This window comes from Oryx dammah, unplaced genomic scaffold (genome assembly GCF_014754425.2).
Source record: "Oryx dammah isolate SB20612 unplaced genomic scaffold, SCBI_Odam_1.1 HiC_scaffold_8, whole genome shotgun sequence".
NCBI classification, from domain to species: Eukaryota; Metazoa; Chordata; class Mammalia; order Artiodactyla; family Bovidae; genus Oryx; species Oryx dammah.
This window is the reverse complement of record NW_024070192.1, coordinates 2,376,168-2,401,652: the sequence shown is the minus strand read 5'-3', so window position 1 is coordinate 2,401,652 and position 25,485 is coordinate 2,376,168. Positions and strand designations below refer to the sequence as shown.

The 25,485-nt window shown below is 45.5% G+C and overlaps 1 long non-coding RNA gene across 2 annotated transcripts; it reads right to left on the bottom strand.

Moving 5' to 3' along the window:
* Positions 1-4,255: 4,255 nt before the first annotated feature.
* On the bottom strand, positions 4,256-15,231 carry LOC120866613. Of its 2 annotated transcripts, XR_005721718.1 has the most exons (3): positions 15,102-15,200; positions 4,945-5,128; positions 4,256-4,780 (listed from the first exon to the last, which is right to left on the bottom strand). It is a non-coding gene; the product is annotated as an uncharacterized LOC120866613 (long non-coding RNA). The 2 variants fall into 2 exon arrangements; XR_005721717.1 differs by having other exon boundaries at positions 4,256-5,128; positions 15,102-15,231.
* Positions 15,232-25,485: the final 10,254 nt, after the last annotated feature.

Sequence of the window (25,485 nt, the reverse complement as noted above, 5' to 3'; positions counted from 1 at the left end):
ACAAATACCAGCAAAATTCTCAAATTGGCCTTTTTGAGGAAGATTGTTAGTAAGACACATTTTACAAAATACACCTGGTAATACTCACCATATATATATATAAATGTGTGTGTGTATTCTGAAATATGAAAAAAAAATGACTTAAGATATAATAGGAAAGACTTTGCCTGACACAAGGAAAATTGTTTGGCTCCCAGAATGAAAAGACAAAAAATGTCTAGAATAAGTTACCAGGAAAGGTTGTGAGCTGACCTGGTCCCAAGTATCTGCTGGGCTCAGAGCAGTAGCCCAGATGGAGCTTGATTTCATCATTCTCCACCCCTTGCTTTGAAAAGATAAACATTCATGATGACAAAATAAGAAATGAATAAACTGGGCTTCCCTGGTGGCCCAGCAGTAAAGAAATGCCTGGCGATGCATGGGACCCAGGTTCGATTCCTGGTCTGGAAGACCCCACAAGCGGCTGAGCGGCTGAGCCCATGCGCCGCAGCCACGGGGCCTCTGCTCTAGGGCCGGGGCACCGCAGCTCCTGGGCCACCTGCTGCAACGGCTGAAGCCTGAGCACCCCAGAGCCTCTGCTCCCAGCAAGGCGGCCAGTGCAGCGAGCAGGCCTCACTCGCCGCAGCTGGAGAAAGGCCCGTGGGGCCAAGACCCAGCACAGCCAAAACTAAACACACTGAAGCGTTCTCCAAGAAAGCAAGCAAGCAAGCCATGGCCATCGTGACTCACAGAGCTGATCCAACATCTAACAGCACTGAGTTCAATTCTCACTCTATCTGAGCATTCTCTTGATAATTTGGCAATATTTGGGTAAGCGCCAAATTCAAAAAACATACATAATGTTTATTATATAGTTATCCTATAGAATGCATCTTTCTTGCTTTCATTCCAGCAGATTCACTAATTATATTACTTTCACCATAATTTATGTTGTACAGAGAGTAGTGACTAAAGGATTGAAACACAAAATGTTTTCTACATATATGAATTTGGGTGTATTTTCATTAAAAAAGAAAATTAAATGTAAGATAGAAAAAAATTGACTTCAAATAAGTTATTTCTCTCTATGGACTCAAAATTATCTATTAAACTATAAAAAGAAAATTAAATATTAAAAATATTTTTGTAAAAATAAAAGAATTCATAATTCTAGTATTTGGAGTTTGTCCCATTGGCATCATGAAGACTTAGAATTACACACCATGTGTGTTATTTACATAAGCATGACTGTAAGAGTGATATGGACTGTTTAATATTGTGAAACATTCCCCAGCTTGTGAATCTTGCCCTAATTTGAAGTCAGATCATGAAGTGAAAAAAGAAGTGAAAGTGTTAGTCACTCAGTCATGTCTGACTCTGTGACCCCACAGATTGCAGCCCTCCAGGCTCCTCTGCCCATGGAATTTTCCAGGCAAGAATACTGGAGTGGGTTGCCATTTCCTCCTCCAGGGACTCTTCCTGACCCAGGGATCGAACCCATGTCTCCTTGTTGGGCAGGCAGACTCTTTACCACTGAGCCACCGGGAAAGCCTGCATACAGGCATACCCCACTCTATATAATGTCGATGAGTAATCCTGCTTTCTTTTCTTCCACATCTCCTGGGATATCAGACGTTCAATAGGTGACTCTAATTGTTGATATGAAGTTGAAGGATTCATGCAATAATTGCTGCTACTTCCAATAAAAGACTGCAAGTATAAGGAGACCCGTTTACAATCCTCTGGGGTGCCTGTTGGCTTGTTTACAAGAAGACTGACACTCTGAAGAGAAGATAAGGAACTTGCATGGGGCAAATGAGACTGACCTTTCAATCTTTGAGCAAAATGGTCAGTCGCATTATGACCCAAATCATCATTTTCTGTAATGATGACCTCAGAATTCTGCTGATAAAGAAAGAAAAACACTTTGCTCTGAAGTCCTTTCCCTCTTAAAAAAAAAAAAAAAATCAGGTTACAAATCCTGCCGAAGATGTGGATCCAAAATTAAAAAGAAGAAAACCCGATACACTTGGAGTATTTTTTAAAGACATTTCTGCTTACTTTACCCACCGACAGCTCCTTCCAAAGCAAACTCACTTGAAAAAGCATGAGAACACAGAGTGCTGCCTAGAATTCAGCGTTCTCTCAACAGGGGTTTGACTTCCAGAAAGTTTATTCGGCACAACTCCTGGGTGCTGCTCACTCTGCACACGTGTCACCTTGGAGTCCGCAGTTAGATAAGCCCGGAACGTATGGGTGGTTTCATCACCTGCCATGACTCAGATCGAAAAGCAGATGATTTTCTGCAGACTCAGAAGAGAGAATAACGGAAAAAGTCTTCTTTTTGACTCCTGGTTCCCCATCAATCACTTCATGAATAAAAGAGCAAGGCAGCCGTCAGCAACCACAATTCCCAGTGGGCTAGAATGACAAGTCATCAGATGCACCAGGGCTCAAAAGAAATAGGGAGGGACACTTGGCTCTCCTGCAAGGGCTGAGACACGAGACGACGGCTGTCATGGTGGTGGGAATAAGCCAATACAGATGGGAAAACGACAAGTTATCAGCTACTTGAAGTTTGGAGACACTGAATGGATTAAAGGCAGAATGCAAAATCTCCTGCCTCAGGTACTGAGCAAAATAAGGAACCACAGAAGAAAAGATGATAAGAAGGCGATTGCAGGGCTTCCTCGGCAGCCCAGCGGCTAAGACGCCAAGCTTCCCATGCTGGGGGCACAGGTTTGATCTCTGGTTGAGGAATAAGATTCCACATGAAGCATGGTGTGGCCAAAAAAAAATATTTTTAATTTAAAAAGAAAAAAAGAAGGTCTAATATGTATTACTTATTCAGTAGATATGAGACACGATAGCAAGCCTCTGTGCACACTGTCTTTTATTTTTTGAATTTACACATAGGAAAGGTAAGGCTCAGGTAAGGAAATTTGTCCAAAATCAGGGATGAGACTCAAGTCCAGGACTTTCTGACACTATAGTCCAGAATCTTCACAGCTTTAGCTTATCGAGGGGGGAGGGAGCAATAAGAAAAAAACCTAGAAATGAAGTAATAAGACAAATAATTGGAGAAAATACTGACCATATATGTGACTGAAATGTAGTTAATACAAAAATGGCCTTTAAAAACCCATAAGAAAAAGATAAAATCATCGAAATGAAAGTAAGTTAAGAGTCAAGGAAAACTAAAACACAAAAGTTTCTAAAAATGAAAAAAATTGTTATTGTATTCCTTTCTATTCTTGCTGTAACGAGTTACCCCAAACTTATTGGCTTAAAAAAAGCATATTTTGTCTTCTGATTTTTTAAATTTTTATTTTATTATTGGAGTATCGTTGATTGACACTATTGTTATTTCTGCTGAACAACATGTGATTCAGCCACAGATATACATATATCCCTCCCTCTTAAGGCTCCCACTACCTTGCACCTCCCCCCCCTCTAGGTCACCACAGAGCACCGAGCTGAGCTCCCCAGCATCATTTTTTATGTTACATGTAAGCTCTGGAGGTCAGAAATCCAACGCAGGTCCAGAGGACTGCCCTCCTCCTGGAGGTTCCACGGGACCCGTCCCTGGCCTCCACCAGCTCCTGAAGGCCGCCGCCTTCCTTGGATCTTGGACCTGTTCCTCCACCTTCAAAGTCAGCAGCTGACGCTCATCTCCTCACTGAAATCCACTTCCAACCTCACATCTTCTTTCTCTGACTTTGACCCTCCTGCTTCCTTCTTCCAAGGATATTTGAATGACATTAGGTCAACCAGACAATCCAGGATAACCTCCTCATCTCAGAGCTGTTCACTGAATCCTATCTATGAAGGCTCTGTTACTAGAGAAGGCAGTGGGCTTCGGGGTGCTAGGACATGGAGACCAGCGCATGCACAGCTCAGGGGGAGGACAGGACTCAGCAGACCACAGCTGTAACCAAAAGTTCAATCAAAAACAACAAAGATCCCACTTTTCCCCCCCTGAACTGACAGGAGTGCGGGGTACAACCACACTCTGCAGGTAGGGGCAAAAATTGGCACAGGTTTTGGCACAGAAAGGCTGTGTGTGCATGTCCGTGCGTGTGTGTGCGCGTGCCTGTGTGTATATATAAAACTGACCATTCCCTTTCTCCAGATGACCTTCCCAACCTAGGGGCCAAACCCAGGTCTCCAGCATTGCAGGCAGATTCTGAGTCACCAGGGAAACCCATATAACTAACATACAGAACTATTTATCAGTGCATATCACTATATATCAAAGAACTTATCAAGTTATTCCTCCAACGTAGAATTCAGTTTATTGGAGTTGGTCATAAGGAAATCACCACAGACATTAATGAAAGATGTTAACCTCAATAACATCAACCTAATATGTTTCAATAAGTAATGGTATTGTCCTCTAACAGTATACAGTTACTAGAGTACTGTGTGTTCATACTGTAGGAAAGGATTATATTGTATAAAAATATCTAAAGATAAGGAAATGTCTTAAATGACAAAGGCTACAAATAAATAGCGTATTTACGCATTTTATAAAGAATATTTTAAAATAAAAAGTGGGTATTTTTTATCTTCTCTGTGTCTTCCAGCTTTTCTCCAGTGAACATGTGTTACAGTTACAATGATATCAACATTGTTTCCAAAAGAACCTTCTTCTTCAGCTTGATACCAAGCAGGAAGAGCTTCAGCCTCTCCAGGCGATTCGGAGAAGGATGAGCTCATCTCCTGGGACGTGGCCAGCCTTGGAGTCTTCTCATTTTCCCCACTATCAGTAAAGCCCATGACAGTTCATGAAGATGGAACACTTCCAGGGGCCAGAAAAACACGGCAGAAAGAGAAAGGGCTTGGATCGATGATCTAAACTGGAAAGGCAGCGCCACTATTTATGGCCTGTGTGATCTCGGACAACGCGCTGAACTTATCAGAGCTCTGGCTCGCCATCAGTAAAGCAGTGCTGCCGATACTTACCTTCCAGGATTCCGTGAAGAAGAAATGAAATCATTAAGTGTCACATATGCAGGCGCTTTGGGGTCAAGAGGCTGGGAACTCGGAGCCTGGGCTGTTCCTTCCCTGACTGTGTGACTGAGGCCAGAATGCTCTGACCTTTTATGTCTCGGCTTCCTCCATCACAGGACACTGGAGTGAACAGTACCTGAAATTTAAGGTTATAAAGCACTATAATTATAGTTTTCTCTGGGTATAAGCTCAGTAATGGGATTTCTGTGTTGTATGAATGTGAAAGTGTTAATCACTCAGTTGCATCTGACTCTTTGTGACTCCATGGACTGTAGGCTCCTCCATCCATGGAATTCTCCAGGCAAGAATACTGGAGTGGGTTGCCATTCCCTTCTCCAGGGGATCTTCCCGACCCAGGGATCGAACCTGGGTCTCCTGTACTGCAGGCGGATTCTGAGCCACCAGAGAAGCCCTCTGAATCGTACGGTGGCTCTATATTTAGGTTTTTAGGGAATTTCTACACTGTTCTCTTGCAATGGCACCCTGCTCCAGTACTCTCACCTGGACAATCCCATGGACGGAGGAGCGTGGTGGGCTGCAGTCGGTGGGATCTCGAAGAGTCGGACACGAGTGAGCGACTTCCCTTTCACTTTCATGCACTGGAGAAGGAAATGGCAACCTACTCCAGTGTTCTTGCCTGGAGAAGCCCAGGGATGGGGGAGCCTGGTGGGCTGCCGTCTATGGGGCCGCACAGAGTCGGACACGACTGAAGCGACTCAGCAGCAGCAGCACACTGTTCTCTACAGCAGCTGCATTAATTTACAATTCGCACCAACAGTGCAGGAGGGTTTCCTTTTCTCCACACCTTCTCTAGAATTTACTATTTGTAGATTTTTTGATGATAGCCATTCTGACTGGTGTGAGGGCTACCTAACTGCATTTGTGATTGGCATTGCTCTAATAGTTAGTGATGTTGTGCACCTATTCATGCGCCTCTTGGGCATCTGTATCTCTTTTTTGGAGAAATGTCTATTTACGTGCACCACCATGTGTAAGCAAACAGCTCGTGGAAGCTGCTGTGTAACCCGGGGAACTCAGCTCGGTGCTCTGTGATGATCTACAGAGGTGGGGTGCGGTGGGGAAGGAGGCCCAAGAGGGAGGGGGATATATGTGGACATATGGCTACTTCACATTGCTGTACAGCAGAAATTAGCACAACATTGCAAAGCAATGATACGCCAATAAAATTAATTAATTTAAAATTTTTTAAAGCACTGTGGAGTTTAGCACAGGGCCTGGCCTCCCAAACACTATGAGTAAATGACAGCTAATACCACAGGTACTCAGTAAATCATGAAGTTTTGTCATTTCTAATGACTGTATTACACAAGCACATTCTGACAGTCTTCGGTTATCATCAGGATGACAAAAATCAGGTTACTCTTCTCCTTATCACTCCAATTAGGAAAAGTCAAATGAACAAGCCTTCGTACTGGCCAGATTCACAGCCTGAGAAAAATACATCTTTCAAACTCTCTCTCTCTGACACTTGTCTCTGTGTCACTGAGAATGTGGTTGTTTGGAACAAATGTTCCCAAACTGACGATCCATCGAAATGAGGCTGAAAAAGAATGTTTCTGGAGATCTTTCAGCAATTGCTTAGGTTCTTTTTTTTTTAAAGAGTCTCGAAACTTTTTATCTAGAACACCTACTATGTGAGATCCTTTGACTGAATATTGGGTTGCAATTTTTAAAAAAGAGATAAAACATGTTATTAAAACCGTTGAGAAACAGTAAGTCTACTGAAGGAGAAAAAAATCCATACAAATGCAAACTACTTAGGAACATAGAATAGACGACCAAAACGCAGAGGCTTTTAATATGGACAGAGTGTATGCTTTAGGAAAGACGGAATAAGAAGATTGACATTCCATGTACACCAAATTGATGAACACTCTCAATGTCCACAGTTAAAAAAAAAGAAAGAAATCTACCTGAAGACCTGGCGAAAGTCCCCTTGCCCGGCAGGTGAGCTCAGTCTCTGAACACCGGGCCCTGAGGCTTTGCGGTGAGATTCTGCCGGCTGGATCTGTCTGCGGTGTCTTCCTCTGCCACTCTTGCTGTTATTCAGCTGCTATATCCACCCCCTGCGACTCCATGGGCTGCGGCAGCCAGGCTTCCCCATCCTTCAGTGTACCCCGAGTTTGCTCACTCATGTCCACTGAGTCGGGGATGCCATCCAGCCATCCGTCCTCTGTCTTCCCCTTCTCTCATCCTCAATCTTGCCCACTTTCTTTTTCTACAAAATCTCTCCTTCCATGGATTCTGCAACTATTAAGGCATCTCTCACTGCTGTGTTGCTGGAGACCTCTTTTCCTCACGGCACTCATAATTCTCTGCTTATTCCCTAAGTGCTGCTGTTCTTCAAGGCTTCATCCTTGACAGTGATCTGTAGTCAATCTACACGCTCTCTTGGGGAAGAATTTTTCAACCAACGTCAATGCTTATGATTCCAAATTTACATCACTGACCTGATCCTCTCACCCAGACTCTAGACCCTGTAGTTCCGTCTCCTGGATGCCTCCACTCAACGTCCAAAATAGTTAAGTTCAACTTGTCCAAGACAACACATCATTCATCGCTCTTTCCCAAACCCATCTTTGTATTTGCTGATCTTGGCTACTGACTTCAACACAGCTGTATGAACCAGAATTTTAGAAACCATGGTGGATTTCTCCTTTCTCTACACCTTCCTTAACTAACAGCCGGCAGGCCCTAAACACTGTTGCAATCATCCCCTCCTCTCTAGGGTCACTGGTAACGTCTGGGACTCATTGTTTTCCTTTTTTTCACTCGAGTATAATTTCTTTGCAATGCTGTCTGTTTCCGCTGTACGACAATGTGAATCAGCTGTTTGTATACATTATGCCCGCTCCCTCTTGAGCCTCCCTCTCTCCCTGCCCCCTCTTCCACCCCCTAGGTCATCACAGAGCACAGAGCTGAGCTCCCTGAGCTGCAGAGCAGCTGCCCACTAGCTAGCTGTTTACACATCGTGGCATACACATGGCGGTACCACGCTCTCCATTTGCCCCAAACTCCCCTTCTGCCACCTGTCCATGTGGCCATTCTGTATGTCTGTGTCCCTATCCCTGCCCTGAAATATGTTCATCTGTACCGTTTTTCTAGATTCCACATATATGTGCTAATATTGTGGAATATTAACAATATATGTGGAATATATATTGTTTTATATATAACAAATAAAACAAATACTGTTTTATTCCACAATCTATGTGGAATATATGTTTGTTTTTCTCTCTCTGATTTACTTCACTCTCTGTATGACAGTCTCCAGGCCCATCTACATCCCTACAAATGACCCAATTTCATTCCTTTTTGTGGCTGAGTAATATTCCATCATATATCCGTATCACATCTTTTTTTCCACTCATCTGTTATTGGACATCTAGGCTGTTTTTATATATGTGTCCTTTTTGAATTATGGTTTTGTCAAGATATATGAGCAGCAGTGAGGTGGACAGCTACATGTAAAAGAGTGAAATTAGATCACTACCTAACACTATACACAAAAAGGAACTCATTGCTTTTCTTACAAGGCAAGCGCATAAATCTATCGTCTTCTCCCTTCTCTCTCTGAGTATCCTTATTCTCATACATTAGCGACAGTCAGCTTTGTAAAAGTCCAAATATGGCCAAGTAATCCCCAGTTTATCCTCGCAGACAAGGCTTCGGTGATTCTCCTTCAGGCCCAGGGTAAACACCCAAGCTCCTGGCAAAGATACACAAAGTGAATCATATCCCCCAACCATGCTCCCTCACAAGGCTTATTCCTCAGAACTGCAGAACTTCTACGAAAATGTCACAAAGCTATTTTGTTTCCTTAGCCTAGAATTTCCAAGCTTCTTCTTCCTGCTTGATTCACCCATCATCAACATGGCTGATCTGTGACTGTTTTCCAAGAATCATCTAAGTTACCATTTCCTCTGTGAAGCTTTTTCTAACTGTTCCAGGTTGATTTAGAAGTGCCTGCTTTGAATAAGAATAAAAGGTCATCTCTATCACGGGGAACTCTACTCAAGACTTTGTGATAAATCAGAATGGAAAAGAATATGAAAAAGAAACTGAATTACTTTGCCGTATGGCAAAAGTTGAATGGTGTGCCTTGGAAACAAACAGAGATCATTCTGTCATTTTTGAGATTGCACCCCAGTACTGCAAGAAACCTATATGCAGGTGAAGAAGCAACAGTTAGAACCGGTCATGGAACAATGGACTGGTTCCAAATTGGGAAAGGAATACGTCAAGGCTGTATATTGTCACCCTGCTTATTTAACTTGTATGCAGAGCACATCATGCGAAATGCCAGACTGGATGAAGCATAAGCTGGAACCAAGATTGCCGGGAGAAGTATCAACAACCTCAGATATGCAGATGACACCACTCTTATGGCAGAAAGTGAAGAAGAACTAAAGAGACTTTAGATGAAAGTGAAAGAGGAGAATGAAAAAACTGGCTTAAAACTCAACATTCAGAAAGCAAAGATCATGGAACCTGTTCCGATCACTTCATGGCAAATAGATGGGGAAACAATGGAAACAGTGACAGACTATTTTCTTGGGCTCCAAAATCACTGCAGATAGTGACTGCAGCCATGAAATTAAAAGATGCTTGCTCCTTGGAAGAAAAGCTATGACAAACCTAGACAGCATATTAAAAAGCAGAGAAATTTCTTTGCCAACAAAGGTCTGTCTAGTCAAAGCTTTGGTTTTTCCAGTAGTCATGTATGGATGTGAGGGTTGGACTATAAAGAAAACTGAGCACTGAAGAATTGATGCTTTTGAACTGTGGTGTTAGAGGAGACTTTTCAGAGTCCCTTGGACTGCAAGGAGAGCCAACTAGTCAATCCTAAAAGAAATCAGTCCTGAATATTCATTGGAAGGACTGATGCTGAAGCTATACTTTGGCCACTTGATGTGAAAAACTGACTTATCAGAAAAGACCCTGATGCTAGGAAAGACTGAAGGCAGGAGGAGAAGGGATGACAGAGAATGAGGTGGTTGGATGGCATCACCAACTCGATGGAGATGAGTTTGAGCAAGCTCCAGGAGTTGCTGATGGACAGGGAAGCCTGGAGTGCTGCAGTCCATGGGGTCACAAAGAGTCGGACACGACTGAGCAACTGAACTGAGCTGATGGCAGAAATTAATACAACATTGCAAATCAATTACACTTCAAAAATATTAAAGAAAAAGTTCACCTCTAAACCATGGAACTTTTTCAAAGACTCTAGCTTTTGCAGGACACTTCATACAGAACAGCCTCTTTGAGGTGACCATAAATCCCATCCACACTGCTTCCAGCATTTATCACTCTCTGCACTCTCCGCATGGCCCAGATTTGCAGACTGCAAACTGCAGTCCCACTTGCTGACTATCCCTCGAGGGAACAGGGACATTTGCAAAATTGGGACAAACCTTGCAGAAAAGCTCAGGAGTGGCTGCCTATCTTTATCTTCCCAAGAAGGTGTGGGTCAACGGCTTGCTTCCTGTAGCCTAAAGTTATAAGTCATGGCGAGCTTCCACACGTGATTGTTTTCCTGAATGATGTGTAATATTATACTCAAGAATAAGACCCAGTTCGTACCCGCAAGGCAGAAGAGCGTGATAGCTGTCTCGCTTGACTCCAGAAGACAGCAGAAACCGTTGGGATGCACTAGAAAGGCAGGGGCTGCGAGGGGCCAGTCCGGAAAGCCCCTATAATAGTCGTAGGAGCTCGCTCACTGCGATCCTGACAAGGCAGAGAGCAGGAAACCATCCAAACCCAAGCTGGAGGTCTCTCTGTTTATCTGTTGCGACTCTTCCAAATGCGTGTGGTTTCCCAGCAAAGGAAGATTCTAACAAGCAGAAGCCTAGGACTCTGCGAAGATGAACCTCACTGATCCAGCAGGTCGCCTGACAGCCCCAAGGGACACTAAGTCCACAGGAGAGCAAGCGAGGACCGCTGGCGCCCGCCCGCGCCGGGGGTTACGCCGTAGGAGGCAGAGGGGCCTCTGCACCTATCGTCAGCCATACAGCCAGGGCTGCCTCCCTATCAAAGACACTAACCTGCTCCTTCCCAAAGCCTGATGAACACGATCTCTGGATTGCTGACTTCTGATGAAGATTCTGCATCCGTGGCCTTCCTGACCCTAAACTAGACCACCTGTGCCGATGACATCCATGGCCTACCTCTTGCTGGTAAACCTGAAGAATCATGTCCGATTCTGTGCGACCCCATGGACTGTAGCCCGTCTGCCCGTGGGATTTTCCAGCAAGAATACTGGGTGGGTAGCCATGCCCTTCTCCACGGGATCTTCCCGACCCAGGGATGGAACCCGGGTCTCCTGCACTGCAGGTGGATTCTTTACCGTGTGAGCTGCCCAGGAAGCCCGTAAACCTAACTCCTGCTGGTTCCCACCCTCCCCCCAGACCCCTGTCCTCGTCCAGCAGGCAGCAGGCTCCTCCCTCCTAAACCGAAGTGCTTGCTGTTCTGGTACCACCACTCAGCCCGAGAGATGAACATCCAAAGCCAGCCTTTCCTCTGCCATTGAATTCAGATAAAGCAAAAGGCATTAATTAGATCACGCTCCCAACACCAGCTTTATACCCTGGGATAGATTTAGGGCTCCTGGAAATGAGAAGCTAACAATAACGGCAGCTCGGGCCAGGGAAGGGCGGCCCAGGGATGGACTCCCGCCAACGGGCGCTGCCCGGAGGCTCAGCACACAACAGCCCAGACCCACCTCCACCTCTGCTCCCAAGCTGTCCAGCCCCGTCCTGACCCTCAGCGCCTCTGGCCGGGATCCGCCGGCCCTGAGTTTTCGGCGAACAGCGATGAGGAGAAGGGAACACTCTGTCCCAGCGATCCGTGGCAGGCATGGGTTTTTGCCCTTGGCAACTTCCTTAGATGGCTGAAAGATTTAAAGACTCCAACCGAGTACACTGCTCTGGCTTCCCCCTTTCTCAAAACCCCTTCTCTACAGCCCGACCTCTGGTTTCCGTCCCCCAGCACTCCAGTAACACTGCCCTTTCCAAGGTCATCAGCAACCTCGTTCTGAATAAATCTCAAGACAGGTTCTCTGCTCTCCTCCTCCTTCACCACCCCCTCCTTCTTAAAAGGCCCCCCTGTCTTCCCTCAAACTGCGGGCTCTTTTCTCCTGACTTGCCGCCTTTCTGCCAACTCTTTCCAACTCATCTCCCCTGACACTTCTGAGTGGCACTAAGTGTTACCCTTCTCCTCTTCCTCCTCCATCTCTTCCCTCCTTTCCTTCCCCTCCTCCTCCGCCTTCTTCCTCTTCCTCTTTCTCTTCTGCTTCTTGCTCCTCCTCTGCTTCCTCTTTTTCTACATATTCACACCGTCAGTACTCGCTTCTGCTGCAGGACCACTCAGAACTCCCCGAGGAATGTTCACCCTCAGCTGTGACAAGCTCCAGGCACTGCCGCAGTCCTCTCCTTTGGCCTCTGGGCTACAATCCTGACCTGCCCCTCCTCAGGACGGGGCAAACCCCAGCAAAGAAAAAACACCTTTTGTTTGGAGATCTGTGAATCTACCTCTCTGACGCTGTCTCTTTGAACCTCAAGATCAATGTTTGGCTTGAAAATGAACTTCGGAGCCTGGCTGATGTAAATTCCCTTCCTGTCCTTTAGTTCCATCAGGCTAAAATTGATGCTGACCCTGAAGTGTCCCCCTCAAAGCTCCTTCCAAACTGTTTGCCTCAGTCCCGTTGCCTTCTGCTTCTTAGCTTTAAACTTGGCACCGCCCTCTTGACTTGACAACATTCACAGAATAGTGGATTGCCATTTCTTACTCCAACCTTCCCGACCCAGGGGTCGAACCCGAGTCTCTTGCATCTCCTGCGTTGGCAGGGGGACTCTCTACCACTACAGCCACCTGGGAAGTCTCCCTATTACATCATCCAGGGGCAGAAAGATGCCTGCAAGAGAGCCCTTGTTCTCACTGAAGGGGTGAAGTAGGCTCCGCTGATGCAGAATCACAGGCTAAGATCAGGGTTTAGAAAGTGGTTTACAGATGCTACGATGAGGGGGTAACAGGAGGAACTGACCACGTCCCGAGGCTCAGGGGAAGGGGTGCACATCAGCTGAGGTTTGAAAGCTGAGAAGCAGCCCACCGTCACAGAGCCTAGTGGGAAGGACATTCCAGGAAGCAAACATGGAGTGTGCAGCGGTCCTGTGCCGAAAGGAATCTTGATGCATTTGAGGGTCAGAGGAAAAGGCCAGGAGGACTGAACTGCAGAGAGTGGGCTCAGGCTTAGCAATGAGCTGGAGTCGAATCAAGCAGGACATTATGGAGCTGAGAATATCCATCTTCATCTCCCCTTGCAAAGATATTACAAAGGCTTCCCTGGTGGCTCAGCAGTGAAGAATCCGCCTGCAGTGCAGGAGACCTGGGTTTGATCCCTGGGTCGGGAAGGTCCCCTCGAGAAGGAAATGGCACCCCACTCCAGTGTTCTTGCCTGGAGAATCCCTCGGGCAGAGGAGCCTGGGGGGGTGCAGCCCATGGGGTCGCGGAGCCTGACGCGCCTGAGGGACTGAGCCAGCACCGCCGCGCGGCTGTCGGCTCAGCCGCTTCAGTCCCCTTTAAGAACCTCACGCGAGTGCGGCTGATTCGCAGTGCATGTCAGTCTCCGGAGCGCACAGAGTGGCTCGTTACACACGCGTATCTCTGCTTTTTCAAGTTCTTTTCCCGTTTATTTTACTATAGAATATTCAGTAGACTTCCCGGGGCTATCCATTAGGCCATTTTTGATTATCTGTCTTATTTTAAATTTACTTTTACTGGAGTACAGTTGTACAATGTTGTGTTAGCTTTGGTTGTAAAGTGAATCGGTTTTATATACACACATGGCCTCTCTTAGATTCTTTTCCCATGTAGGTCATTGCAGAGTGCTGGGTCGTTCCCTGTGCTCGATGGTGGGTCTTTATTAGCTCTCTGTTTTATATACAGTAGCGTGTATATGAGAGAAGGCGATGGCACCCCACTCCAGTACTCTTGCCTGGAAAATCCAATGGATGGAGGAGCCTGGCGGGCTGCGGTCCATGGGTCGCTAAGAGTCGACACGACTGAGTGACTTCACTTTCACTTTTCACTTTCATGCATTGGAGAAGGAAATGGCAACCCGATCCAGTGTTCTTGCCTGGAGAATCCCACGGACGGGGGAGCCTGGTGGGCTGATGTCTATGGGGTCACGCAGAGTCGGACACGACTGAGGCAACTTAGCAGCAGCAGCAGCAGCAGCGTGTATACGTCCATCTCAGTCTCCCGTTCACCCCTCCCCCACTACCCCCTAGGGGGCAATGTCTTCTGTGACTTCAGTGACTTAGATCTTGACGTGACCAGAGTCGCCATGAATGCAGAAGACACAGTGCTGGGTGGGGAGAGACGCTCAGGAACCAGCCAGGGGGCACAGTGATTCCTTGAAGGAGCACGGTCAGTGGGAGGGATCATGACCCATCTGTCAAGCAAGACTTGGCACCTCTCCCCTGACATGGAAAGATTAAGCCGTCTCTAGAAACTGGAATTGAGATCTCCAACTTTCTCTCTGCCACATATTTCCCTGATGATTTTCCCAAGAACTCCTTCCGTAAGACTCCCATGGAGGGACTTGCCTGGAGGTTCCGTGGTTCAGATGTCACCCTCAAAGCTGGGGGTGCGGGTTTGATCCCCAGTCAGGGAGATAAGATCCCACGTGTCTCACGGCCAAAAATTCAAAACATCAAACAGAAGCAATATGGTAACAAATTCAATAAAGTCTTTTTAAATGGTCCACATCAAAAACAAGAAACAAAAAAAAACTCTAGAAAAAAAATTCCTATGGAAATACTAAAACATAATTACACAAAAATCCTAAAAGAACAGGCTATACACAAACATGTCATTGCTGCTACTTGGCTTGACCTTGCAAATGATCGTCCCCACTGGGGAGAGGAACAGATTCAGGAAACCCACATGAAAAAAGCAGGCTCTTGGGTCCGTGTTCTCATATAAAGCAAACGCAACCACAATAACAAGGGCTGCCACACCTTACAAATGCGGGAAACAGCCAGGCTGGTGAGAAAGCCCCTGGGAAAAGGGTGGTAGAGGCTGCTCACCCCAGGCTGCGCGAGACAGGCTTGAGGCTGCCCTCCGCCCCAGCTCGGAGGGACAGGTCGTTTCAGGTTCCAGCAAGCCCAGTCCGGTCACAGGCAGCAAACAGCACAGTCAGAAGGAGCAAGTGACTCTGCCGCCTGTGTGCGTGTGTTGGCCCTATAGCTGGGTCGACCAGATGCCAGCTGGCAGTCAAGCTGAAACTCCCTTCTTAAAAAGAAACCAGCATGCCCTTTACATAGATCAGAATCCTTCCTTCTGCTTTAAGCCCCCGCCCCCCAGAAAAGCATCCTGGACTTTGCAAACCTAAGTAAAAACACAGCCCTCCCCTCACCCTGCCGACTTTCCTGCCCTCCCAAGCAGGCATCTGCAAATCCCTCCTGGGCACAGATGCAAAACACTTGCCAATCCTCCTTTTGGAGATTTGTGGGGCAACCCGCCAACTGGCTGCCCGCAGGTTATTCACACTGCAATAGGAAACGAATTTCTTGCTGCAGTTATCCTTCCATGTCGACTGTTTACCCCAGGAATAAACTAATTGCTGCTGTCAGACACCCTTTCCCACACTGCCCAGCACACATCTGTAAATTCCAAGAGGGACGGGGGTGAGCCAGGTGCCAGTTGGCTTCTGGAAGGGAATGGCGATTGGCCAACTGGAAGCCAGTTTATTATTCATGGTGGAAGAGAACTTGAACTTCTTATTGCAAATACCCTGCATGCTTCAGCATTTGCCTTTGAAGTACACAACTTGGACCTTAATTTGTAATAAGCCCGTGTTTACTGCTGGCTGTGGACTGGTTGTAGAGGCATAGGAAAGGGGAGACAATATCATACCTCACATATTTACTGAATACCTATGAAATGCCAGGTGGCTTGGTGGATGCTGACAACTGGACATGAGAGTTTTATTATTCTTAGAGGAATTCTCAGAAGTGGGGTAGAATCCATGCTCTCCATTGTTGCCAACTATTAGACCTGTAAGTGCAGTTTTGTTCCAAATACTCACTCAATTTCTCTTCCTTACACTTTCATCATCAGGACTGGGGGTCTCACCAAGGTTTTATATGGTGCTTGACAAGAGCATCTTCTGAACTAGCTCACCTTCAGAAGGTCTATGCTCTTGTGCCTTTGAACAAACTGTTGTTGTTATTCTTTAGTCACGAAGTTGGGTCTGACTCTTTTCGACCTCGTGGACTACAGCTCTCCAGGCTCCTCTGTCCATGGGATTTCCCAGGCAGGAATACTGGAGTGGGTTGCCATTTCCTTCTCCAAGGGCTCTTCCCAGCCCAAGAACTGAACCCACATCTCCTGTACTGGCGTGCAGACTGTTTACCAAGGAGCCACCAGGGAAGCCCCATGAACAAACTATGGTTTCTGCCTAAAAGGCCTCTCTTCTGCTTCTCTGATTATGAAAAGCATAACAAACCTCTGAAGACCCAGCCCAAGGTTGTCTACTGTATCCTTACCAGCATCCTATAAGGATACAGTAGGAAAACCTGCAGACAAAGGGCCACAGTGAGCCCGGGCTTGTAAAGATGGAAACCAAGAAGTCCCCAGGGCCCAGCCCTTTTCGCTCTGTCTTCCCAACACTGAAAGCTGTCTTCATCCTCTGTTGCTCTCTGCCTCTTTCCTGGCTCTTCTCTGAGGTGACCAGCTTCTTCTGATCGTTGGGTCCAATGTAAACTGTATCCTCGTGGCTGTATCACCTTCAAGGTCTGCTGGTCATCACCAGAGATTACGCTCTCCGTGTTGCTTACTCAGCAGAGACTCTACAACACTCCTAATCTATAGTGGACAGATCCTCCTTGGGTCAGCTGTCTTAGCTGTGGTTGGAAGCCTGGGTTCCGAGACCCTAGACCCTACCATTTCAGTGAAGCCATGGACAGGTTCAGGCAAAGTTTTGTGAGCAACACAGCAAAACAATGTTCTGTAACTTTCCACACTCCAGGGGTCACTAATGTACGTGCCTGTCACCCCAATCCAAACACACACACTCCAATCCATTACACTACCTACACCCCTGTGGGCTCATAGGTTAACTTCCTGCCCAGTTATCCACTGGCATAGCCCACTGCAAATAAAGAGGCTTTCAATCAAGGTTTATTGAGTAAGCCATTTAAAAATATAAACCGGACTGTGGAACTCGCTTGCTTAAACACGTCAGTGGCTTCCTGTTGTCTCTAAAATAAAACCCAAACTTCCTTTCATGACCTCAAAGGCCCAGAGGGGCTGGGGGCCTCCAGGGCTCGTGTCAGCCCGATGCCTCTTGCCTCCTCCTTTCCCGGTCCTCAGCCACACGGGTGTTTTATTTCCTCTAACACATCAACTCCAGGCTCAGGACCCTGACAGGCCTTCTTCCCTCCGTCTGGAATGTTCTCCTGTTCTTCTCGAAGCTGGCTTCTGCCCATTCCTGCTTCGGAATCCAGCTGAAATGTTGCCTCGTCGGCGAAGCCTTTCCTGACGAACCTCCCTGTCCCACGGTACTCGCATTTACCCTGCCTCGTGCAGTGTGTTCCGTGCGCATCGCCACTGGGGACTGTGACGGAGCTGGTTTATTTACTTCTCTCCTGTCTTCATCCCAGGTGGACCGTAAGCTCCACAAAGTTATAGACACGTCTCTTTCCTCCTCACCCACAGAGATGGGGTGTTGGCACACAATAAATATTTGTTGGTGGATGAATGTATTGGAGGATGATGATTTGAATTCTGACTTGATCACGGATAGTGACCTTGGACAGAATGTGTCTCCTTTGTAAAAATAATTACTTTATTTCACTTTTTAAATGCATTTATTATGGAAGGATAGTTGATTTACAACATTGTGTTAATTTCTGTTGTACTCCTAAGTGTCAGCTTCCACTTCTACAAAATCAGGAGACTCCAGAGCTGAGATAAAGATTATTCTGATTCACTTGAAAACTACTCAATCCTTCCTCTCTGAGATGATTTCCCTAATTAACTAACCTATCTCATTCTGACATCAAATGCCTATGCTGACATATCACTTTGCGGTTATGCTCTTAGTTATCATAAGGTCTCTGGACACGGGCTGCAGCAGTCCTTGAAGAAAGAGAGAAATCTGGGTGACCTGGAATTTTTGAGACTCCTGAAATATCCTTTAAGAGGATAGAAATTCCTAAATAGGGAATGTTTATAAAAACATGTTTATAAAGAGCATGATATTAATAAAACAGCAATGCTTCTATTGAGCATGTTCATGTTTTAAATGCAAAAATGTACAATGCAATGTAGCTATGCTATGTATAGAAAACTATCCATAATTCCTTCAACAAAAGCATTCATCAGGGGCTTACTGAGTGTCAGTTATGGGCATTAAAGACCATTGCATGCATGCTCAGTCACATCCAACTCTTTGTGACCTTATGAACTGCAGCATGCCAGGCCCCTCTGTCCATTAAACATCACTGTCCACCTGCTATTTCAATTAGTATGACAAAATCTGAGTGACTGACTGTTGTTTCAGGGATCCCAGTGAACCATGCCACCCAACATTTACATCCTGTGAGAGACCACCCACACTGAAGCTGAGCTGGGCCACAGGACCAGCTTTGACCAACAGGACATTTAGGAAGAGTAATGCAATGCAGAAGACACTTGAGAGTCACTTGGACAGCAAGAAGTTCCAACCAGTCAATCCTAAAGGAAATCAGTCCTGAATATTCACTGGGAGGACTAACACTGAAGCTGAAGCTCCCATGCTTTGGCCACCTGATGCAAAGAGCCAACTCATGGGAAAAGACCCTGATGTTGAGAAAGACAGGGCAAAGAAGGGGGCAGCAGAGGATGAGATGGTTGGATGGCATCACTGATGCAATGGACATGAACTCCAGGAAGCAGTGGAGCAAAGAGGAGCCTGGTGAGCCAAAGTCCATGGGGTTGCAAAGAGTCAGACACAACTTAGTGACTAAACACCACCAAGATATCCAGGAGCACAAGGAGACAGAAGGAAACGAGCTGTGTGCTGGCATCTCCACGTGGCCCTCGAGAGCTGCCCAGCTTCCTGACGGTTCTCCAGTTGTGATTTTAAGAGGTAATGGCCTTTTCATAAACTGATCTTTCTTTAGAGTAACCTGAGTAATCTTCCATTCCCTGTGGCCTTGACAGTCACACTGAAACAAATTTCAAACAGGAAATGATTTCCACTATGGAAAGTTTACCTAAGGATGATTATGACTTTTCTAGCTCCTTTTAACAAGGGTTAAATTTCCAATAAGCTGGTTCCCATGATTATTAGGTGGAGGCAATAAAGGGGGAAAAGCCTGGGAAAATGTTTTCCAGGACAGTTTTCTACGCAGAACAACTTGATACTTGACCAAATAATTTTAATTATCTCCACTACTAGACTGTCAAAATGCTGGGTTTTGAGTGCAAGGGCCCAGGGTCATCTTCAGACACTTGTTTCCAGGAACTCTTCATTTGATCCAGTTTTCCTGGTGTGTGAGTATGCATTGTACACATGATAACTCACCACTAAAAATGCGTATCACTTGTGAGCAGCCATATCAGACCTTACAAATCTAGAAGGGAAATGATTAAGCTAGTCAAGGGGGGAGGGGAGAGATCAGTGCTGCAAGAGAGATTAATCTGACAAACAAATTTTTATATGGAACCTGACTTTGATTAGACGATTTGAACCCTTAGAATAATTTACTTTGGTCTCTCTTTGTCAGATTTATGAAGTTCTCCCCCTTTAAAAAAAAACGTGTATATTGCTGAAAGATTGTAAAATTTAATAGCAAACAGATTACACGCTTAGGAATGGACGAAGCACAATTAGCGCGCACATTCCTCGCGCTCCTATAAATAACCTGGTTTCCTTTCTGTGTCTGCAAATTTCATTAGAGTGGTGGAAAAAAAGCAGGGGAGAGGAAGGAGGAAAAAAAAGAAAAGCCCTCTCTCTCACCACAAAGTACAGATCCGCTCACTCAATCAGGGGCTTTGTGCTATGCAGGAGCGGGCTTGAGGGGCACCCCCTCCCCCATCACGGACCACTAGCTTTGGAAAGAGACTTTTCGACATATGGATTTGAAATTCACCTGCTAAAAAGATCACATAAGTCTCAGCTATTCAACAAGCAACCTGCTTCCTCGCCTCCTCCACAGGGAACTGCAGTGATCTGACAGCAAAGGTTTTGTTCCACACCCCCTCAATTTTAAGCTGTATATACTTTGGACAAGCGAACTAATTTAGCAGTTATGGTTATTTTATATCTGTGAAAAGAACAATAACAACAACAACAAAAAAAACAAAAACTCCAGCTTCTCAATTATTAGAAGTCAAAAGCAAGTATTGGTGAGAGGACGGTGCTTGGAAAGGGTCAAAGTCTGAAAGCATGAGACATGAGCCATCCCCTCCCCACAATCCTCTCCAAGAAAATGTCCACACCAAAACATATTTGGAACATGTTGGGAGCATATTGGCTTTATGTTCAGTTCTTGGATGGGGTCTGTTTATATAAAATGAAGGGAAGAATTTGTATCATGTGAAACAAAAAGCACTCTTTCATCATTATCTGGATATTTCAAGCACTTGGGTAAGTTATTGATCTAAATTTGTGTGAGAACTTGGATTTAATCTTAAAATTCTAATCTGGCTACTAGGGGCACCCAAAACACCAAGCCACTCTCTAATAAAATCTGTAGAGCTTGATTTCATGCGTTGGTCTCAAAATAAAAAATAAAAAGAAAACAGTAAATGTGACACAAAACACTAAGAAGAATTGAGACTAAAAGCAAAGATTTCCTGATGCTTGCACGCACTAGGGATGCATTAGGGATGTTAGTAGCTCAGTCGTGTCAGACTCTTTTCAACCAAATGGACTATAGCCCATCAGGCTTCTCTGTCCAAGGAATTCTCCAGGCAATTCATTAGCGATATTTGATGACAAAGAATAGAAACCCATTTTAACAAGGTCAACTAAAGAAAGAAGTCATCGCTCACATGTATCTTGTAAGCAGTAAATATCCAGGGTATATAAAGAATTCCTATGAAACAACAAAGCTGTAAAAGAAACAGCTTGATTTAAAAATGGGCAAAGGACTCGAATAGACATTTTTCCAAAGAAGATATACAAGCATGCGAAAGGCATTCAACATCACGAATCATTGTTGTTGGTGGTTTTCTTTAGTGTCTAAGTCATGGACTCTTTTGCAACCCCATGGACTACAGCCCTCCAGGCTTCTCTGTCCGTGGGGTTCCCCAGACAAGAATACTGGAGTCGGTTGTCATTTCCTTCTCCAGGGGATCTTCCCAACCCAGGAATGAAACCCACATCTTCTGCACTGGTAGGCAGATTCTTTACCACTGAGCCACCAGGGAAACTCAATATGGTACCTAGAGTAGTCAGTCCCAAAGGAAGTAATCCCTGGACATTCGTTGGAAGGACTGATGTTGAAGCTGAAGCTCCAATACTTTGGCCACCTGATGTGAAGATCCTACTTATTGGAAAATACCCTGATGCTGGGAAAGATTCAGGGCAGGAGGATAAGGGGATGACAGAGGATGAGATGGTTGGATGGCATCACCGACTCAATGGACATGAGTTTGAGCAAGCTCTGGGAGATTGTGAAGGACAGGGAAGCCTGGCGTGCTGCAGTCCATGGGGTCACAAAGAGTCGGACACGACTTAGCGACTGAACAACAACAAAAACAAAATAAAACAACAAGAATAATCAAATCCACAGAGACAGAAGTCAAAGGGTGGTTCCAAGAGCTGGTGGAAGGAGAGGACGGAGAGCTGATGTCTACAGCAGGGATCCCCAAGCCCAGGCCATGGACTGTCCCAGCCCACGGCCTGTGAGGAGCCAGGTGCTCGGCAGGAGGTGAGCGGGGGGCAAGGGAGCCAAGCTTCGTCTACTCTTCACTGCCCCCAGATGGGACCATCTAGTCTCAAGAAAATGACCTCAGGGCTCCCCCTGAGTCTGACACCTGTGAGAGACCCTGAGTCAAGGAACCCACTTGGCCCACGCCCAGACTCTTAACCCACTGAACATGTGAGATAATAAATGTGCATTATTTTAAGCCATTGAGTTGATGACAATTTGCTAAACAGCAATAGACAGCTGACGCCTGCCCTGTTCTGGTCTATAGACGAGCCTCCGCCACAGGACTGTAGCTTCCATGTTTACCTGAAATCCAACCTGCTCCTGGCCACAGCATTAGCTCCAGACTCCCAGCTGCTCCTCACAGGCAACGCCACTGGCCTCTGGATCTCAGTTCCTTACCCCCAGGAGCATCCAACCAGCCAGCTAGCGTGAAAGCCATTCACTAAAGCTGACAGGTGCCTGCTGCTAACAGGCTGCACCCACCTACCATCAGGACTGTCCTGGAGGGTCAGCTCAGTTCAGTTCAGGCACTCAGTCATATCTGACTCTTTGTGACCCCATAGACTGCAGCACACCAAGCGTCCCTGTCCATCACCGACTCACAGAGCTTGCTCAAACTGATGTCCATTGAGTCCGTGAGGCCATCAAACCACCTCATCCTCTGTCATCCCCTTCTCCTCCTGCCCTCAATCTTTCCCAGCATCAGGGTCTTTTCCAATGAGTCAACTCTTCACATCAGGTGGCCAAAGCATGGGAGTTTCAGCTTCAGCATCAGTCCTTCAAATAAACACCCAGGACTGATTCACCTTAGGATGGATTGGTTGGATCTCCTTCCAGTACAAGGGACTCTAAGAATCTTCTCTAACACCACAATTCAAAAGCATCAATTCTTTGGCCCTCAGCTTTCTTCACAGTCCAATTCTCACATCCATACATGACCACTGGAAAAACCATAGCCTTGACTAGACAGACCTTTGTTGGCAAAGTAATATCTCTGTTTTTCAATATGCTATCTAGGTTGGTCATAACTTTTCTTCCAAGGAGTAAGCATCTTTTAATTTCATGGCTGCAGTCACCATCTGCAGTGATTTTGGAGCCCCCCAAAATAAAGTCTCTCACTGTTTCCATTGTTTCCCCATCTATTTGCCATGAAGTGATGGGACCAGATGCCATGATCTTAGTTTTATGAATGTTGAGCTTTAAGACAACTTTTTCGCTCTCCTCTTTCACGTTCATCAAGAGGCTCTTTAGTTCTTCTTCGCTTTCTGCCATAAGGGTGGTGTCATCTGCATATCTGAGGTTATTGATCTTTCTCCCTGCAATCTTGAGTCCAGCTTGTGCTTCATCCAGCCCAGCATTTCTCATGATATACTCTGCATATAAGTTAAATAAGCAAGGTGACAATATACAGCCTTGACGTACTCCTTTTCCTATTTGCAAACAGTCTGTTGTTCCATGTCCAGTTCTAACTGTTGCTTCCTGGCCTGCATACAGATTGCTCAAGGGGCAGGTCAGGTGGTCTGGTATTCCCATCTCTTTCAGAATTTTTCACCAGTTTTCACTGGTGATCCACATAGTCAAAGGCTTTTTGGCATAGTCAAAAGAGCAGAAATAGATGTTTTTCTGGAACTCTCTTACTTTTTCAATGATCCAATGGATGCTGTCAGTTTGATCTTTGGTTCCACTGCCTTTTCTAAAATCAGCTTGAACATCTGGAAGTTCATGGTTCATGTATTGCTGAAGCCTGGCTTAGAGAACTTTGAGCATTACTTTGCTAGCATGTGAGATAAGTGCAATTGTGCACTAGTTCGAACATTTTTTGGCGTTGCCTTTGTTTGGAATTGGAATGAAAACTGACCTTTTCCAGTCCTGTGGGCCACTGCTGAGTCTTCCAAATTTGCTGGCATATTGAGTGCAGCACTTTAATAGCATCATCTTTTAGGATTTGAAACAGCTCAACTGGGATTCCATCACCTCCACTAGCTTTGTTGGCAGTGATGCTTCCTGCTGCTGCTGCTGCTGCTGCTGCTGCTAAGTTGCTTCAGTTGTGTCCGACTCTGTGCAACCCATAGACGGCAGCCCACCAGGCTCCCCCGTCCCTGGGCTTCTCCAGGCAAGAACACTGGCATTGGTTGCCATTTCCTTCTCCAGTGCATGAAGTGAAAAGTGAAAGTGAAGTCGCTCAGTTGTATCCGACTCTTAGCAACCCCATGGACTGCAGCCCACCAGGCTCTTCCGTGCATGGGATTTTCCAGGCAAGAGTACTGGAGTGGGTTGCCATTGCATTCCAAGTGATTCTTCCTAAGGCCCATTTGACTTCACATTCCAGGATGTCTGGCTCTAGGTGAGGGATCACACCATCATGATTATCTTGGTCGTGAAGATCTTTTTTGTACAGTTCTTCTGTGTATTCTTGCCACTTCTTCTTAATATCTTCAGCTTCTGTAAGGTCCATACCATTTCTGTCCTTTATTCAGCCCATTTTTGCATGAAATGTTCCCTTGGTATCTCTAATTTTCCTGAAGAGATCTCTAGCCTTTCCCATTCTATTGTTTTCCTCTATTTTTTTGCAATGATCACTGAGAAAGGCTTTCTTATCCTTGCTATTCTATGGAACTCTGCATTCAAATGGGTATAGCTTTCCTTTTCTCCTTTGCTTTTGGCTTCTCTTCTTTTCACAGCTATTTATAAGGACTCCTCAGACAGCCATTTTGCTTTTTTCCATTTCTTTTTCTTAGGGATGGTCTTGATCCCTGTCTCCTGTACAATGTCATGAACCTCCTCTGTCTATCAGATCTAGTCCCTTAAATCTATTTCACACTTTCACTGTATAATCACAAGGAATTTGATTTAGGTCATACCTGAATGGTCTAGTGGTTTCCCCCACTTTCTTCAATTAAAATCTGAATTTGGCAATAAAGATCATGATCTGAGCTACAGTCAGCACCCGGTCTTCTTTTTGCTGACTGCATAGAGCTTCTCCACCTTTGGCTGCAAAGAATATAATCAACCTGATTTTGGTGTTGACCATCTGGTTGTGTCTATGTGTAGAGTGTTTTCTTGTGTTGTTGGAAGAGAGGGTTTGCTATAACCAGTGTGTTCTCTTGGTAAAACTCTATTAGCCTTTGCCCTGCTTTATTCTATACTCCAAGGCCAAATTTGCCTATTAATTGAGGTGTTTCTTGACTTACTACTTTTGCATTCCAGTCCCCTATAATGAAAAGGTCACCTTTTTTGGGTGTTAGTTCTAAAAAGCCTTGTAGGTCTTCATAGAACTATTCAACTTCAGCTTCTTCAGCATTACCAGTCAGGGCACAGACTTGGATTACCGTGATACTGAATAATTTGCCTTGGAAATGAATAGAGATCATTCTGTCGTTTCTGAGATTGCATGCAAGTACTGCATTTTTTACTCTTTTGCGGACTATGAGGGCTACTCCATTTCTTCTAAGGTATTCTTGCCCACAGTAGGAGATATAATGGTCATCTGAGTTAAATTCTCTTATTCTCAGTTCAGTTCAGCTCAGTCGCTCAGTTGTGTCCA